The sequence below is a fragment of the Eumetopias jubatus genome, unplaced genomic scaffold, assembly GCF_037043125.1.
Source record: "Eumetopias jubatus isolate StellerSeaLion01/CBP00866 unplaced genomic scaffold, mEumJub1_p1.0 scaffold_13, whole genome shotgun sequence".
Lineage (NCBI taxonomy): Eukaryota > Metazoa > Chordata > Mammalia > Carnivora > Otariidae > Eumetopias > Eumetopias jubatus.
The window spans coordinates 64,800,889-64,820,969 of record NW_028274819.1 but is presented as its reverse complement, the minus strand read 5'-3'; the positions used below and the strand labels follow the sequence as shown (position 1 = coordinate 64,820,969).

The 20,081-nt window shown below is 38.8% G+C and overlaps 1 protein-coding gene across 9 annotated transcripts in view; it reads left to right on the top strand.

The window, feature by feature from the left end:
* DLG2 (discs large MAGUK scaffold protein 2) overlaps positions 1–20,081 on the top strand; it is a 1,243,318-nt gene that overhangs the window by 935,142 nt on the left and 288,095 nt on the right. The gene's annotated exons all lie outside the window — the stretch shown is intronic.

Genomic DNA, 20,081 nt, shown 5'->3' with positions numbered 1-20,081 from the left:
TTGTGTTGCGCTCTCTGACAGATAAATAAAATCTTTTTTTTTAAAAAAAAAGAAATAACCCCTCAAGTAATATAGAAGTATAAATTCCATTATTTGAAGATTTTGTCACTAATATTGCATCTTTGTGCTTTGCGTTTTTTGCATTCTTTAAGAAGAAATGAATGCACAATCTGGTTAACTTGGTGTATTCTGTGTGATTTAACTAGAATCATTGAGAAATGAAAATTTAGAGTTGGAAGAATCCTTAAAGATCACCTTATCCAGCTTCACAGATGGGGGAACTGAAGCTCAATCAACATCCACATAGGAAAGCAGTTCAGTATCTTAACATTTGTCATAGCTACTAAAGCGAAGGCAAGCTGAACAGCTAGTAAACTCCTTAATTCTTTGAATTTACTGTAGTAGCTTATGTTGGCTGATGGCTTAAATAGCCCAAGGAATCTAATCCAATTAGATTATTTTGATCAAAAGGGGGTTGAAAAATTCTTATGGAGCCTCAGGGCTTTCTCATGCACAGATTTTCACTTTCATTCTAGCTTATTTCTCTTGTTAATTGCTTTTATTCCTGTATCACAGTTGAATGATATATATAAGAGAGCTTTAAAAGTATAAGCAATTACTATTAATTAAAAAAAGTAACCACCAGTCTGGAAATACTGGTACTTCAAGAAAGAGTTCAGATATCTAATGCTTTTCCTCTTCCCTATCCTAACTTCATGTGGCATCCTTCATCCATCTGTCCATCCATCCATCCATCATCAGTTCATCCTTAGTGATATTCTGTATTGCCACATATCAGATTTCTCCAAATATGTTGCATTAGATCTGGTTTAACTAACTTGATTGGCATATTCTAATTTTTACCAAACTATTAGGAAGGAAACTTACATAAAACTTTATCTGTCTCTAGAATTTTTATCGCTTAGCCATATCTTTCTCCTCAAATCTCTCTCATATGCATACAGGCTCCACCAACAGGTACTGTCTCCTCTTGCAGCTAGAAATCTCCCAGGATGTCCCATCACTTAATTTATCTTGTTCCTAGCCTTCTCCCACTTGCTTTTTTAACTCCCCAACCTCCACCACAGCATAGGACAGAAAAGATGATTCCTGCAAACCGAGTCTGCAGATTCATGGGACATTCTCTCCAGACACTTCAGTGATGAATGATGCTGCTTTTTTTTCTCCATGCTTATACCCCAGTTTGGATCTTGAGTAACGTAATGCGGACAAAGTGGAATATCACTTCCTGACTCAAAAAATTCTCTTGACCTAATTATCTATCCTGGGAATACATTATCTCAAACTCTTAACAGAGGGGCTGAAAATATTTACAAAGCTGTCCTTTCCCTTCCTGTTATTCCATCTCTGCCCAGCCTCATAACACCTTTTATTCCATAATTAAATATATTGATCTTTGGGTGTCTCATCTTGTGATTTTATAATATTTTGAAGGACCCTTGGCATCCAGTGACATAAAGCACTCACTAGCTAATACTGAAAGAAGGCTAAATAAATCTTTAAGCTAGAGACATTTTGACAACCGAAAAGATCTCTTAGATCCATCCCTTGCATTAGCCATGCCCAGATCAAATACATGGAAATAAAGGGTCCTAATCATATTCTTGACTATATAAGCATTACCAAATGAACCCAGATCCTCCACTGATAAGGAATTTCAGGACATTATAGACAGCTGTTAAAGAATGGCCCACAGAGACAAGCAGAGGGGGAATATAAGCTAAAACAGATCGAAAATACCTACTAACTTTACTCCATATTCTCAGAGCCTAGTGTAGTTCACCTCCACATTTGTTTGAAAATCCCAGTATTTAAGCCAACCATCAAATTCAATAATGAGTAGTGAGGCACTTTTCTTCTCCTTTCCCTGACTCTGCAGCTGATGCTTTTTTGGCCATGCCTGAGCCACATCACATTTCTCAACAGTGATGCCCTTGTTTGTTAATTAAGGTGGTTAGAGAGATTATTTTTAAGGCTCTTTCCAGCTGACATTCTATGAAATTTAGTTACTGTGACTTCTAATTAGAACGTGTCATCAAGGAACAATTATTGCAAGCAGATAATTTCTGAATGTTCTCATTTCATTCCTCACATTTTGAATATCTGGAAATTCTGCTTTCACCCAGTTGGTGGGAAGGGGAAAGATCTATATCTGTGGAAATTGCTCTCTCTGGGTTTAAGAGAATTTGAACACTCCAATAATGGTTTCAAGTTTAATTCAAGTAGAAACACTGCTTGTTGGGGCTTTCAAGATTAACAATGTATTGTACATTTATAGACCCCTTGTAGCCTAAATCTTACCCGTTTCATAAATTAAATTAAACTAAATTATAACTACCAAGCTTGGAAATAGATTTATTAGGGGTGAAAAGGAATACTATGGAAAAAAAATCAATTTCAATAACTAAAAGATTCAGAAAGCTGAAATAATGGTGATGTCTTTGAGTCTCAGAATCACAAGTAGTAGAAACTTTAGAATGGAAAAGCCAAGTCCAGGAAATATAAAGTATACATCTTTAATGTGCTTTATAGATTCTTAATCCAAATAGGATTCCTGGTAGACTCATTGACTAAGTGTATAAAAGACAAAAGTATCCAAATTATACTTCAATTCAAGATAATCTTCTCTTCTTCACTCAGTTTTCTCATATTCACATTCCCACTGCTAAGGGTGATTGGCTTCCTTAGTAAGAGTGCTGATACATTGGGGAAATTAAGCAACGGCAGAACAAAAATTCATTCAGTCTTCATTCAGCTAATATTTATTAAATGCTTCCAATGAGTGACACACTGCCCTGGACATTGGAGATAGAATGATGAGCAAAATGGACACGAACCTTTTCCTGATATACCTACAGTTAGCAAAGTAAAACCACACCAGTGAGTCAGACAAGCTCAGGTGAGTGCTCTAGAAAAAGACAAGAACTGGGGGGGGGCGGAGCAAGATGGCGGAGGAGTAGGAGACCTAGATTTTGTCTGGTCTCAGGAATTCAGCTGAATAGGGATCAAACCATTCTGAACACCTACGAACTCAACAGGAGATCGAACAGGAGAGTAGCAACAACTCTCTGAACAGAGAAGCGACCACTTACTGGAAGGTAGGGCGTGCGGAGAAGTGAATCCGAGGCGATATTCGGGAGGATAGACGGCGGGGGAGGGGCCTCCGCCGGCCGCTTCTGGCAAGTGCTAGAGCCGCGGAGCACAAAATCGGACCTTTTAAAAGTTGGCTCGGCGGAGGGACGTCGCTGCAGTGGCTAAGCGGGGGGTGGAATCCTCCCGGGACAGTGTGGTCTCAGGACCCTTGGGGTCACAGAGAGACCGGGGGTGCCTGAGTGCGGCAGAGCTCCCAGGTGTCGGGGCGGGGAAGCCGGCTGCAGATACGGAGCAGAGTCGCGGGCTCTCAGCTCGGGGTTGCCATAAACTGTGATCTGCGGCCCAGTCGGGGCACGGCTCCCCCAGCAAGGACCCAACAAGCAGCAGATCCGGGGAGACTCCCCTTCCTTCCCGGGGAGGAGCGGTGCGGGAACGCACTGCAGGGATCTGCTGGGTTTGGAGACTCCGAGCGGGGTCGGGTGCCAGAGATAGCAACACTCGATCACAGGCCGGGTGAGCACGGAGTGCGGCCAGAGACCGGGGACACGGGAGTGACTGCTTTTCTCTGGGGGCGCACTGAGGAGTGGGGCCCCGAGTTCTCGGCTCCTCCGGGCGGAGACTGGGAGGCCGCCATTTTCGCCCTGGTCCTCCAAAGCTGTACCGAGAGCTTGCAGGGAACAAAAGCTCCTGAGAGCAAACCGGAGCAGCTTCCTTAGCCCGGACCGACAAGGGCGGGGCAATTCCGCCTCCGGCAAAGACATTTGGAAACCACAGCAACAGGCCCCTCCCCCAGAAGATCAACACAAACAGCCAGCAAGCCAAGATCAAGTTGATCGATCAAGGAGAATAGGAGAACTCCAGCGCTAGGGGAATACTGCACATAGATTCATGGCTTCTTTTTTTTTTTTTTTTTACCATGATTCATTATTTCATCAAAGTTAATTTTTGTTGACTTTTTTTATTTTTCTTTTTCCCTTTTTCAACCAACATCTTATAAATCCCTTTTTAAAAAAAAAAAACATTTTTTATTTTTTTTTCATTTTTAGAGTCATATTTTATCCCTTCATAGTAGTTATCCTTGTTTTTGGCATATATATATAAGTTGTTCTCTCTTTAAAATTTTGAGGTACAGTTTCTTCTAACAGATCAAAATATACCCTAAACCACTAGTGTATGGCTTTGTTCTAGTCTCCTGCCTGATCACATTCTCTCCCTTTTTCCTTTTTTTTTTCCTTAAATCTTCTTTTTTTTTTCAAACAACTTATCTTACCAAGTCCTTTTATAAAATCTTTTATAATTTTCATCTTTACAGTCATTTTCCATCCCTTCATTGTATCAACCCTTATTTTGTACATATATGTCTTTCTTCCTTTAAAATTTTAGGAGGCACTTTTTTCTAACAGACCAAAATACGCCCAAAAACTAGTGTGTGGCACTGATCTATGCACTAGCCTGATCATATTTGGTCATATTCTGCTTTTTTTGTATTGTTTTGTTTTTGTTTTTATCTTTTTTTTCTTTTTTTTTTCTTCTTTTTCTCTTTCTTTTTTCTTTCTTTCCCTTTCTTTTCCCCTGGTTTCAGGTCTTTTCTGATTTGTATACAGTATATTTGCTGGGGACATTGTAAACCTGTTAGCCTTTTGTTCTCTCATTCATCTATTCTCCTCTGGACAAAATGACAAGACGAAAGAAATCACCTCAGCAAAAAGAACAAGAGGTAGTACCGTCAGCCAGGGACCTACTCAATACGGACATTAGTACGATGTCGGACCTAGAGTTCAGAATCATGACTTTAAAGATACTAGCTGGGCTTGAAAAAAGCGTGGAAGTTATTAGAGAAACCCTTTCTGGAGAAATAAAAGAACTAAAATCTAACCAAATCGAAATCAAAAAGGCTATTGATGAGGTGCAATCAAAAATGGGGGCACTAAATGCTAGGATAAATGAGGCAGAAGAGAGAATCAGCGATATAGAAGACCAAATGATGGAAAATAAAGAGGCTGAGAAAAAGAGAGAGAAACAACTACAGGATCACGAGGGCAGAATTCGAGAGATAAGTGATACGATAAGATGAAACAACATTAGAATAATTGGGATCCCAGAAGAAGAAGAGAGAGAGAGAGGGGCAGAAGGTATATTGGAGCAAATTATAGCAGAGAACTTCCCTAATGTGAGGAAGGAAACAGGCATCAAAATCCAGGAGGCACAGAGAACCCCTCTCAAAATCAATAATAATAGGTCAACACCCCGACATCTAATAGTAAAATTTACGAGTCTCAGAGACAAAGAGAAAATCCTGAAAGCAGCTCGGGAGAAGAGATATGTAACCTACAATGGTAGAAACATTAGACTGGCAACAGACCTATCCACAGAGACCTGGCAGGCCAGAAAGGACTGGCAAGATATCTTCAGAGCACTAAACGAGAAAAATATGCAGCCAAGAATACTATATCCAGCTAGGCTATCATTGAAAATAGAAGGAGAGATAAAAAGCTTCCAGAACAAACAAAAACTAAAGGAATTTGCAAACATGAAACCAGCCCTCCAAGAAATATTGAGAGGGGTCCTCTAAGCAAAGAGAGAACCTAAAAGCAGCAAAGAGCAGAAACGAACACAGACAACAGACAGTTAACAGTCACCTTACAGGTAATACAATGGCACTAAATTCATACCTTTCAATAGTTACCCTGAATGTAAATGGGCTAAATGCCCCAATCAAAAGACACAGGCTATCAGATTGGATTAAAAAACAAGACCCATCAATATGCTGTCTGCAAGAGACTCATTTTACACCCAAAGACACCCCCAGATTGAAAGTGAGGGGGTGGAAAACCATTTACCATGCTAATGGACACCAAAAGAAAGCTGGGGTGGCAATCCTTATATCAGACAAACTAGATTTTAAAACAAAGACTGTAATAAGAGATGAGGAAGGACACTATATCCTACTTAAAGGGTCTATCCAACAAGAAGATCTAACAATTGTAAATATCTATGCCCCGAACATGGGAGCAGCCAATTATATAAGGCAATTAATAACAAAAGCAAAGAAACACATTGACAACAATACAATAATAGTGGGGGACTTTAACACCCCCCTGACTGAAATGGACAGATCATCTAAGCAAAAGATCAACAAGGAAATAAAGACTTTAAATGACACACTGGACCAAATGGACTTCACAGACATATTCAGAACATTCCATCCCAAAGCAACGGAATACACATTCTTCTCTAGTGCCCATGGAACATTCTCCAGAATTGATCACATTCTAGGTCACAAATCAGGTCTCAATCGGTACCAAAAGATTGGGATCATTCCCTGCATATTTTCAGACCACAATGCTTTGAAACTAGAACTCAACCACAAGAGGAAAGTCGGAAAGAACTCAAATACATGGAGGCTAAAGAGCATCCTACTAAAGAATGAATGGGTCAACCAAGAAATTAAAGAAGAATTTAAAAAATTCATGGAAACCAATGAAAATGAAAACACAACTGTTCAAAATCTTTGGGGTACAGCAAAGGCAGTCCTGAGAGGAAAGTATATAGCAATACAAGCCTTTCTCAAGAAACAAGAAAGGTCTCAAATACACAACCTAACCCTACACCTAAAGGAGCTGGAGAAAGAACAGCAAAGAAAGCCTAAACCCAGCAGGAGAAGAGAAATCATAAAGATCAGAGCAGAAATCAATGAACTAGAAACCAAAAGAACAGTAGAACAGATCAACGAAACTAGGAGCTGGTTCTTTGAAAGAATTAACAAGATTGATAAACCCCTGGCCAGACTGATCAAAAAGAAAAGAGAAATGACCCAAATCAACAAAATCATGAATGAAAGAGGAGAGATCACAAGCAACACCAAAGAAATACAAACAATTATAAGAACATATTATGAGCAACTCTATGCCAGCAAATTAGATAACCTGGAAGAAATGGGTGCATTCCTAGAGATGTATCAACTACCAAAATTGAACCAGGAAGAAATAGAAAACCTGAACAGACCTATAACCACTAAGGAAATTGAAACAGTCATCAAAAATCTCCCAAGAAACAAAAGCCCAGGGCCAGATGGCTTCCCAGGGGAATTCTATCAGACATTTCAAGAAGAATTAATACCTATTCTCCTGAAACTGTTCCAAAAAATAGAAATGGAAGGGAAACTTCCAAACTCATTTTATGAGGCCAGCATTACCTTGATCCCAAAACCAGACAAAGACCCCATCAAAAAAGAGAATTACAGACCAATATCCTTGATGAACATGGATGCAAAAATTCTCACCAAAATACTAGCCAATAGGATCCAACAGTACATTAAAAGGATTATTCACCACGACCAAGTGGGATTTATTCCTGGGCTGCAAGGCTGGTTCAACATCCGCAAATCAATCAACGTGATACAATACATTAACAAAAGAAAGAACAAGAATCATATGATCCTCTCAATAGATGCAGAAAAAGCATTTGACAAAGTACAACATCCTTTCTTGATCAAAACTCTTCAGAGTATAGGGATAGAGGGTACATACCTCAATATCATAAAAGCCATCTATGAAAAACCTACAGCGAATATCATTCTCAATGGGGAAAGGCTGAGAGCTTTTCCCCTAAGGTCAGGAACGCGGCAGGGATGTCCACTATCACCACTGCTATTCAACATAGTATTAGAAGTCCTAGCCACAGCAATCAGACAACAAAAAGAAATCAAAGGCATCCAAATCGGCAAAGAGGAAGTCAAACTCTCACTCTTTGCAGATGATATGATACTGTATGTGGAAAACCCAAAAGACTCCACCCCAAAACTGCTAGAACTCATACAGGAATTCAGTAAAGTAGCAGGATATAAAATCAATGCACAGAAATCAGTGGCATTCCTATACACCAACAACAAGACAGAAGAGAGACAAATCAAGGAGTCGATCCCATTTACAATTGCACCCAAAACCATTAGATACCTAGGAATAAATTTAACCAAAGAGGCAAAGGATCTGTACTCGGAAAACTATAAAATACTCAGGAAAGAAATTGAAGAAGACAGAAAGAAATGGAAAAACGTTCCATGCTCATGGATTGGGAGAATCAACATTGTGAAGATGTCAATGCTACCTAGAGCAATCTACACATTCAATGCAATCCCCATCAAAATACCATCCACTTTTTTCAAAGAAATGGAACAAATAATCCTAAAATTTGTATGGAACCAGAAGAGACCCAGAATAGCCAGAGGAATACTGAAAAAGAAAAGCAAAGCTGGCGGCATCACAATTCCGGACTTCCAGCTCTATGACAAAGCTGTCATCATCAAGACAGTATGGTACTGGCACAAAAACAGACACATAGATCAATGGAACAGAATTGAGAGCCCAGAAATGGACCCTCAACTCTATGGTCAACTTATTTTTGACAAAGCAGGAAAGAATGTCCAATGGCAAAAAGACAGTCTCTTCAACAAATGGTGTTGGGAAAATTGGACAGCCACATGCAGAAGAATGAAACTGGACCATTTCCTTACACCACACACAAAAATAGACTCCAAATGGTTGAAAGACCTAAACGTGAGACAGGAGTCCATCCAAATCCTAAAGGAGAACACAGGTAGCAACCTTTTCGACCTTAGCCGCAGCAACTTCTTCCTAGAAACATCGCCAAAGGCACGGGAAGCCAGGGCAAAAATGAACTATTGGGATTTCATCAAGATAAAAAGCTTCTGCACAGCAAAAGAAACAGTCCACAAAACCAAAAGACAACCGACAGAATGGGAGAAAATATTTGCAAATGACATATCAGATAAAGGGCTAGTATCCAAAATCTATAAAGAACTTATCAAACTCAACACCCAAAGAACAAATAATCCAATCAAGAAATGGGCAGAAGACATGAACAGACATTTCTCCAAAGAAGACATCCAAATGGCCAACAGGCACATGAAAAAGTGCTCAACATCGCTTGGCATCAGGGAAATCCAAATCAAAACCTCAATGAGATACCACCTCACACCCGTCAGAATGGCTAAAATTAACAAGTCAGGGAACGACAGATGTTGGCGGGGATGTGGAGAAAGGGGAACCCTCCTACACTGTTGGTGGGAATGCAAGCTGGTGCAACCCCTCTGGAAAACAGTATGGAGGTTCCTCAAACAGTTGAAATTAGAGCTACCGTTCGATCCAGCAATTGCACTACTGGGTATTTACCACAAAGATACAAATGTAGGGACCCGAAGGGGTACGTGTACCCCAATGTTTATAGCAGCAATGTCCACCATAGCCAAACTGTGGAAAGAGCCAAGATGCCCATCGACAGATGAATGGATAAAGAAGAGGTGGTATATATACACAATGGAATATTATGCAGCCATCAAAAGGAATGAGATCTTGCCATTTGCAACGACGTGGATGGAACTGGAGGGTGTTATGCTGAGTGAAATAAGTCAATCAGAGAAAGACATGTATCACATGACCTCACTGATATGAGGAATTCTTAATCTCAGGAAAGAAACTGAGTATTACTGGAGTGGTTGGGGGTGGGAGGGATGGGGTGGCTGGGTGATAGATATTGGGGAGGGTATGTGCTACGGTGAGCACTGTGAATTGTGCAAGACTGTTGAATCACAGATCTGTACTTCTGAAACAAATAATGCAACATATTTTAAGAAAAAAGAAAAAGAAGAAGATAACAGGAGAGGAAGAAAAGGGGAGTATGTCAGAGGTGGAGACGAACCATGAGAGATGATGGACTCTGAAAAACAAACTGAGGGTTCTAGAGGGGAGGGGGGTAGGGGGATGGGTTAGCCTGGTGATGGGTATTGAGGAGGGCACGTTCTGCATGGAGCACTGGGTGTTATGAACAAATAATGAATCATGGAACACTGCACCAAAAACTAATGATGTAATATATGGTGATTAACATAACAATAAAAAAATTTATAAAAAAAAAAAAAGGAAAAAGACAAGAACTTAAATCTAGACTCTCAGAGTCTACATAATCAAGTATATTCTTAGTATATACCCAGACCAGACCAAACCAAAACAAAAAACTCTGACCTAGATAGAGGGTCAAGAAGGCATCCCAAGAAAATAATATTTTCTTGAATCTGAAGAGTGAGTACGCATTAATTTGTCAAAGCAGAGCAGAGGAAGCAGTTGTGAGGAAATGGAGGGAAATGTATATGAGAAATTGGGAGAAACACTGTGTGAAAGGAAGTGAAAGAGGGAGGCACGGGCAGATCATGGAGGACAGGTATTTGGGTTTTTCTCCTGAAAGCAACTTTAAGCCTGAGGCTGGCAGGATCAGAGTTGTTCTTCTAATAATAGCCCTGGCTGCTGAATAGAGAATAGGCCAGTCGTGCCAAAGAGACTGGGAAAGATCCAGTTAAAAGGTGCTCACCCAGGTGGAATGGTGGTGGTAGGCTTAGAGTAGTGGCAGAAGAGGTGGAGAGGAGTAGACCAATTTGGGGGGGAAAGTTGGTAATAGAGTCAGTAGACTTACATGTTGGCTTATTAAAATACATGAATTCATTCATTTTGTTAAAATATGGGACAGCATGATTGACTGTTACAAGACAAATAAACCCCTCAGGGAAAAGCATGTTTTATTCATCTTTATACCCTAGTCCCCAGTTCAGAACCTCGTTCACAGTAGGCACTCAATAAATGTAGACCAAATGAAAAAATAAATGAATGATGCCAATGAATAAATGTATCTATTCTGTAGGAACTCTCTCTTCACTTTTTTTATTTTAGCTAAGGCAGAACAAAATATAGATGTAAAGGAGAGGAAGAGGGAAAGAGAAAGGGAGTTGGTAGCAAGAGAGAGAATAATTAAAACTAGTATGGAGCACTCACCATATGTCTGATGACATTCTAAAATCTCTGCCTATGTTTACTCATTTAGACATCTCAAAAACTTATGGTAGAGGTTTGATTGCATTGCTCATTTGTTCATTGACATATGAGGATATGGAGACTCAGAAAGCATAAGTGGTTTTCCCAAGGTCAGACAACTAACCAGGAGAGTACAACCAGGAGTCTTTCTCAGGCAGAAAGACTCCAGAACAGCGATTGCACTAGATCACTCCTCAAAGAAGGAAGGAAAAGGAAGCAGATTCACATGGTGATAAAAGAATTAGAGAGAAGAGAGGGAAGCGATGGAAGGGATGTGGAGAATCTAATGAAGGAAAAATGCCATGTACCCAGAGAGAGAGAGGACAGAGGTACAGAGAGGACAAAAATGAGTCAGATGGGGAAACAGAAATAAGAGTATTCGGGCTAGGCAGGGCCAACAGGCAGGGCAGATCAGAGAGTCTAATAATCAGATGTGATTGAGAATGGAGACAGGCTACTACTGGCTTGCTGTAGGCCCTGGGCAGCTCCAGGAGAGGTGGATGAATTCTCTTCCTTTTTAATTTGTGGTGGTTGTTTCTGTTGTTCTTTTCAAGATATGGGAGTTTGAGGCCTGCAGTTCAATTCTGAGAATAAGTGCAACCCCAAACTGGTATAAAGGCAGGCAGAAGGCTCACCACTTACTACCTTTGAGGACTTGAGTGAGTGATAAACTCTCTGAGCCTGAAATCTTTCACCTGTATCATAGGGATAATCATATTTACCTTCCAGAGTTTCTGGGAAAATTGGAGAAAATAGATGTAGAATGTCTAGAATATATAAGGCCATCCTCAAATGACAGCTAGTATCACAACCCTCAACGGCAAGCTTGTTGAGCAAACATTGCGCCCAACCCCCTTCTCCCCAACTTTACCCTCCACCCCGACTCTCATCAGATCTTTGCATTATCCTTAAAACTATCTAAATACAGACAGGATCAAAGAGCTTTACAGAATCTGGGAAGCAAGTGGTTAAGAGTTCCAACTGTGAAATCAGATAGATATGGCTTACTACAGCTGTGTAACCTTAAACAAATTACTTCACCTCTTGGAATATCATTCTTTATTTGTAAAATAAAGACTCACGCCTATCTCTCAGGACTATTTTGAGGGTTAACTAAGTCAGTGCATGTAAAATGCCAAGCATAGACTCTGACAAATAGCACATCTTCAATAAGTGGTACCTGTCATTATTATGGAAATTATCAGAAAGTCCAGAAAGTCTGTAATGTGGATATTGTGTGGAAAGAAAGAGGGAGAAGTGGACCCAGAGCAGGAAAGAAAGTTTAAAAAGCCCTTGGGAGTCTGTGGGTACAAGATTTTGAGGAATTTCTTTCGGTAACAAAATCGATGTGGAAATAATTCCCTGTGTGGGAGTGTCAAATAAACTGTCCTCGGCAGAGTCCTGGGCCCAGTGAAAAAATGGTGAGAGCAGGAAGTGTTGGGGGGTGGGGTACCAGAGGAAACAGCCTGGACCCTGGGTTCAGTCCCCCTCCAACCCGAACAGGCTTTATTTGTGTTTCATGTTTGGTCTTGGATAAATGAAGAATTCTGTCACCAAAAAACAGTCTTAAGCTTTTTCAGCAGAAGGCAAGAAAAGCTGTTAGAAATAAGGTGTGTGTGTGTTTGCGTGTGTGTGTGTGTGTGTGTGTGTGTGTGTGTGTGTGTGTGTGGTTAGGATCCAAAAAAGCTATAAGCTCAATTAATTTTCTACTAGAATGTAGACTCCATGGAAGCATCAGATTTTGCCTGTTTTGCTTACTGTTTTGTCCCCAAGGCCTAGAACAGTGCCTGGCACAGAGTAGGCATTCAGCAAATATTTGTGAACGAATGAATGAATGAGCTAAACAAATATTAATGCCTTGCAATTTCTCTTAAACTTTAGTGGCAGACCAAATTTACTCCCCCTGAAATGCCTACTGGGAATCATGTTAATTAACTAGAGCTCCCAAACATTGATTTTCCATGCTGAAAAAGTAATCGATCTAGGAGAGTAGATTATGTGGTCCCAACATTGATTTTGGCATTGCTGCTGACCTGGCTGCCAAAGACAAAAACACTTTTACTTTAGTTGTTTGATACGTGAAAGCAAAAAATTAAGCAAACAAATAGACTTTTTCCCAATGGATCTCATAGTGGCTTTGTGCATTTTTGTAAGTCTTAGAAACATTAAATAAAATATAAAATATTGGGGCAGCTAGGTGGCTCAGTCAGTTAAATGTCTGCCTTAGGCTTAGATCCTGATCCCAGGGTCCTGGGATGGAGCCCCTGCTTCTCCCTCTCCCTCTGCCCCTCCCCATCCTTGAGCTCTCTTTTTCTCTGTCAAATAAATAAAATCTTTGAAAATAGATACATAAGATATTAATTAGCACAAGTTTAAGACTTCTCCATTCACAAAGGGCTTTCACATATGTTTCTCATGGGGTCTACACAACTATGAGAGTTGAATAGACTGGTAGTATTATTATCATTCTCATTCCATAGGTAACAGAAGTGAAGCTTGGCGGATTTAAGTAACTTGCCAAGGTCATGCTACTCATAAGTGCTGTGAGCTGAAATTGTACCCAGATTCTCTGATTCTATTTCTCATGCTTCATACTGTTCTTCAGATGTTCTTTAGCATTCTGCTGTTTTATAATTCTTTTATCCAAATAAAGATACTTGAATCAATCTAGAATTATCAGGCTTTCCATAAGTTTGCTAAATAAACACATTTTGAGAAAACATATTCATGTTTGTGTGATGGGTGAATGTTTGATGGTATATCATTTTAACTTTATTTATTTTTTAAAGATTTTATTTATAGGGGTGTGGACAGGGGGAAGAGGAACAGAGGAAGAGGAACATGCAGCCTCCAGGTTTAGTGCTGAGGGTGACATACGGGGCGGGGGCAATTTCGGGACTTGAGATCATGACCTGAGCTGAAACCAAGAGTCTGATGCTTAACTGACTGAGCCACCGAGGCGCCTCCTAACTTTATTTTTTAATAGTAATATAATTACATGGATTCAAAAATCAAATAGTATTAAAAGGTATACACTGAGAAGTCTCTCTTCCACTTCGTCTACATCATCCTCATTTCCTCTTGCTATAATAGGCAGCCATGTAATTAATGAATAACTTATTTAAATAAAAACTGAAGCTGAGACCATAAAGGAATATAGATAAATCTTATTTGCAGGTTTTAAAGGAGAAAAAAATACCTAATAAGAGGATGATTAATAGCCTGGAGAGTTAAGTAATAAAAAATTGTTCTTTTTTACTTGGGTAGCATTTATATCTGCTCCTCATATCTTTTTTTTTTTTAGATTTCTTGAGTTTTGAGTTTATTGATCCCTATAGTTTTGCCATGAAACTAAGAGCACCTCAGAGAAAAACTATTGAATCTTAGACCTTAGGAGAACACCCATTGCACTGAAGTCTATTAAGAGAATTATATCATATTTATTTTTTTATTATGTGATGTTAATCACCATACCTTACATCATTAGTTTTTGATGTAGTGTTCCATGATTCATTGTTTGCATAAAAAACCCAGTGCTCCATGCATAACGTGCCCTCTTTAATACCCATCACTAGGCTAACCCATCCCCCCATCCCCCTCCCCTCTAGAACCTTCAGTTTGTTTCTCAGAGTCCATAGTCTCTCATGGTTCATCTCCTCCTCCCATTTCCCCTCACCTTTCATTTTTCCCTTCCTGCTATCTTCTTCTTCTTTTTTTTTTTTTAACATATAATGTATTTTTGTTTCAGAGGTACAGGTCTGTGATTCAATAGTCTTACACAATTCACAGCGCTCACCATAGCACATACCACCCCCAATGTCTTAATTAATTAATTATTTTTTTAAAAATAGCTCTGTGCAGGGCTTGAACTCACAACCCTGAGATCAAGAGTCTCATGCTCTACTGACAGAGCCAGCCAGGGGCGCCTGTTCCTCATGCTGCAAGATATTTTCCCAATTCAGAAATAATTTTATAAATACTAGCTTTTCTTTCAGTGTGACTATCATAATACCCAATGTGTTATGTAGATTGCCAAGAGATCACAGGTTCCAAAAGAAACCTTCATGCAGTTGTTCTTCATTAACTGGTATGTTTTCCTTCTAGAAAAATTTGGAGCACTCAATATCCTTTAAAGAGGTCACTGGAGTCAAAAGGGATCTAAAATCAAGGTTTAAAGCCACCCTATTCCCTTGGAAATATGCGCAAGAATTATCTAGTTGCATATAATAGGTATCTTCATATAAAGATATTTGTAATCTTTTTTGATTATGTAATAGCAAATACATAAATTCCTCTTTGTTTAAGGTCACTCAGAAGATTTTTTTATGATTGATTTCTTAATAATGTAAATAATCACACCCTACTTTATCTAAATTTTAAATATTTTTGTTTTCTTTCAAATATTTGAATTTCTTAAAAATAGGTACCATTTATTGTGGGTGTTTCTGGGAAGCAAAAGGAGGAATGTTAGAGTTTTAGTGACAGTCCTCAGCTGTTATGACTTAGCAATGAGCAGCAGAAACACAAAGGTATTTTAAAAGAAACACAATTTTCTATAAAATTGCAGAGAAATAGTTGCTTTGGGTAACTATTAGTGAGAAAGAATAAAAGTAGAATGTCTACACAATCATCATCAAAATACAGGGAATACAGTCCAAAGAGATGAAGATGTGAAGCTTCTTGGAGGGGTGTGGGTCGGGGAGGTCCTGGCAGGGAGGACGTGTGGAGAAAACTGCTGAAGAAAACGAAGGATCTTCAACCAGCAGAGTTGTCTTTACAGTTACGAACACAATCTTCCCTCCTCCTAGATTCAGGAGAAAACATTTCCAATTGTCTTCTGATAAAGGAATACTTAATCTTATTGGAAGCAAAGAAAGTAGATTTTCTTGTCGATCTTTTATTTATTTTGTGATTGTGGATGATATTGATATGTTAGGTATACATTATTATAGTTCTTTCCTCTGAGCTATGAAATTTCTCTCACAGTTTGTGTTTTCTCATTGCAATTCTATATCTTTGTCTTTCCTAATTATAAAGCAAAAAAATAAAAATTTACAGAGAGCCTGAGACTCTAGAACAAGATATAAATAAGATACAAATAAAATATCTGGGTAAAATATAATGTACTTTATTTTTTTAAGATTTTATTTATTTATTTGAGAGAGAGTGAGCAAGAGAGAGAACACAAGCAGGGGCAGAGGGAGAGGGAGAAGCGAGCTCCCCACTGAGCAGGGAACCTGATGCAGGGCTCAATCCCAAGACCCTGAGATCAGGACCTGAGCCAAAGACGGACGCTTTACCGACTGGGTAAAGCTGAGTTACCCAGCTGCCCCTATAATGTACTTTATTTAAAAAACAGGAGTTGGTCTTTCAAATAAAATTTAAGTGTGCTTACCGAGTATTATATGCTAGGCCCAGTTTTCTTAGATACTCTAAATAAATGCATCTAAATATATGTCTCCTTTCACATCCCCAGCTGCACCTCTCCTTGTACTTTATATCCTACTGACACCAAATTTGCTTATCTTTCACCTACCAGGTCTTGATGTTTCATCCTCTGTGACTTAGTGACTATTACTCTGTCTGCCCAGAATTCCCTTCTTCCCTTGTCCACTAGACAAATCTTTTCTCTCAAAGAACAAGCTAGAGATCATCTCCTCCAGGAAGCCTTCCTGCCTTTACCACTCCATCCCCAGTAGAGTACCACTGCTTACTTCATGCTACCTTAGTATTTGGTATTGTTGCATTTTCCCCTCAGTCTTGTAATGCAAGTATACAAACATCTGGTGTCTCCACAGAGTATTTCATGAGGAAAGGGAGTGAGCATAGTGGGCAGTCAATAAATGTTTGATGAATGACTCAGTCAGTGAAGATTTGGGTGCTTAGTGAGAATCTTGAAAATGTGTTGGAACATGTGGAGAAGGTGACACTAGTTCTAAAGATGATAATAAAAATGCTGATAAACAGTTAGATGGAGGCAAAAGAGATTTCTTGCTTTATACCATCCTGAAATGTCCACAAAGTTAAGGAATGAACTAATTTTTTTTAAGGTTTTATTTATTCATTTGAGACCAAGAGATAGCAGGTGCGGGGTTAGGGACAGAGGGAGAGGAAGAAGCAGACTCCAGGAGATCATGACCTGAGCTGAAGGCAGACGCTTAACCCACTGAGCCATCCAGGTGCCCCAAGGAATGAAGTAATTTAAAGAATTCAAAAAATCATAAGTGAACATGGAGAGAGTAGGTAACAACTAATAAATAGTAATTATTATTATTATTATGCCTAGCATGTCTAGATATTTATATATGCTGTTTAATCCTCACAAACATTGTAATATTATTATCCCCATTTTGCATATGAGGAAATAAATCTCAGTCAAGTTACATAATGAAGTGGTAGAGGCAAACTCCAGCAGTGGTCTCCCTGACTCAGGTGCTTATTTGCAACCCCGTCTTGGAGAAGAACTAACAGTCTGATCTCAATTACTGCCCTCTGTGTTATCACTGATTCCCCACTTCTTTAGAAGGGAGAAAAAGTCCATGGTATAAGCCAAGTTCACGGATTTGATAGCACTTTCTCTTCAAAGCCTCATTAAATATGTTATATGCTTAGTCTTAGAATCTGTGGAGCTACACTGTACTAAGCCCTGGGGCTTTAGAACTCCCCTTTGCTCAAAGAGAGCACTTTTCTTAAATCTAGCAAGATGGTTGCTTAATAAAATACACCATGTTTCGGAGCAGTTGAAGGAAGAGAGTAGTGATTATGGTTTAAAACTGGATATAAAAAGAAAGCAGATTACCACTGAAGTGAGGATTTCTGCATGTCATTTGGTTTAAATGGAACTGTGATTAGGAAGAGGAGAAAGACATCTAAAAAGGTCATTACAAAAAATAGTAACAATTTTGAATTTCAACTAAGTGGATAAAATTTGGGACATCACAAATGGAAATACTTTCTAAAGCTCTCTACACTAAAGCATTTAATGTAAAAAGTACAAATGCCATAGGAAACTGTAGGTAACCTCTAAAGGGCAACATAGTTGGTTAATAACTAATGAATTCTATTTGAATAAAATAACATTAGGTGTGTATAAAATATGTTGTTAACATAATGAACAGCTGAATTTTAGGCTGCAGCAAAACAGAAAAAAAAAATCAGAATCAGAAAAGAAGAAACCTGAGAAGGATGAATTTTATTTTCAGTAAATATATATTATCTTTCTGGCCAAAAACATGAGATTACACATATAATGGACTTAGTTACCAAGCCACTGGAAAGTAAATATTTGGAAAAAATAAAACTTAATTCTTATGAAGAGAGACAGGTAGATGTTTGAGGGCAGAGCAGAAGTCATAGAGTGCTTCTGGTACTTTCTAGCTGCATGACTGCATGAAAGTTGTTTAGTCTCTCTGACCTGCAGATTCCTCATCTGTGAAAAGGAGTTGATAATGACTTCTTTATATGGTAATTTTGACAAATATGTCATAATCATAATTCCTGGCTCATAAAAAGTGCTCAATAAATGTTAACTACTAAAACAATGAAAGCTAATGTTGCAAAGTGCCCAGTATATGTCAGACACTGTTCTAGGTGCTTCCCAAATATAATCATATAATCCTTAAAGCAAGACTCTGAGACAGGGACTATGACTGTTCCCATTTTACAGATGAAGAAACTAAGGCACAGAAAGGCTAAAATGACTTGTCAAGATCCCACAGCAGGGTCGTGTTAGAACTGTGATTCAAGTTCTGGTCTGACTCCACTGTCCCTGTTCTTGGCCATCCTAACGTGCTACCTTTTCATACTAAAACGATAACCCTTTTTAATTTCTCCATAGCATTCATCAGTACGTGTAATTATCTTATTTGTTTATTTGTTTATGGTCTTCTCCCATCTGAAAATAAGCCCCATAAAAGCAAGAAGCTGGACTGCTTTCTTTATTAGTTTGTCTTCAGTAATGAGAGCAGTGTTAGGCACAAAGTAGATATTCAACAAAATTATTTATGGCATGTTGAATTATAATGGTATTTACTATTAATAGAGAAGAATGTTGAGAAATCATAAAAGATGATGAAAGAATCAAAAGGAAATATGTGTAAGAAAGTATGATTCTAAAAAATAACAATATGCAGAATCATTGCTAGTAATGAATCAGAAACACTCCCCAAAATTAACAATGGCAGTTTATTTACAAAATATAGCCTTGGCAAAATACATGGCACATATGTTTCCCCTCAATTGTTGATAACAGAATTAAAGACAGGCACAGTCCCATTTTTCCTCATTTTTCAAACTGATAAGAAGAAAGAACACAATCCAGCATTGCCATTGAACAAAAAGGAGTACCAGACACAAATAAGATTACCTCATAATTCATTATATTAAAAAAAGCATTCAGTAAAATCCCCTGAGATTAATCCTAAGATCCATATTGTTTATAAAAAGAAAATACGATAATAGCATTTGCCATTATCCAAGATACAGAGGAAAGCACAATGTCAAGGATGGAAAGTGGACATTATATGCTGCCAAGTGCCCACAAGATTCCACATGGGCCTGCTTTTCATGTATTATCCACATCTGCAGCCCAGGCAAACATACCCTATCACTCCATTGTGTGTATTTCAATCATAAGTCTGTTGCCTTTGCTTTCCATGGGAGAATCAAGCAATACTTTCCTATCTCTATCCAGCTGGAAAAAGCAAAAACAAACAAACAACAAACAAACCATTTATTGTGCCTTGTTGGTTCTGGCCCTTTGCTAGGCACTAGGAACAAAGACACCCCACTCTCAAAGGCTGAAAAAGCAAGGTCTCTTTGATCTGCATGTTTGTCTGAGGCTTCTGACTATGCACTGGATGCTAAATCTGGCTTTGGGAAACTTCTTCTAACGTCCCTGCTAGAACTGAAGGAGTGTTGTTAGCGGCAGTTACCAGAATCTAGCTGGAGTCGACCATGCACACATGGACACTTTTGTGATTTCTGTTCAAAGCCAAGCCCAAATTAAAAGACTTTTTCTTATCTGGATATAAAATAACAATGTAGGGGCCAACATTTTGATCTATAATGTAGCATGGGTATGGAATT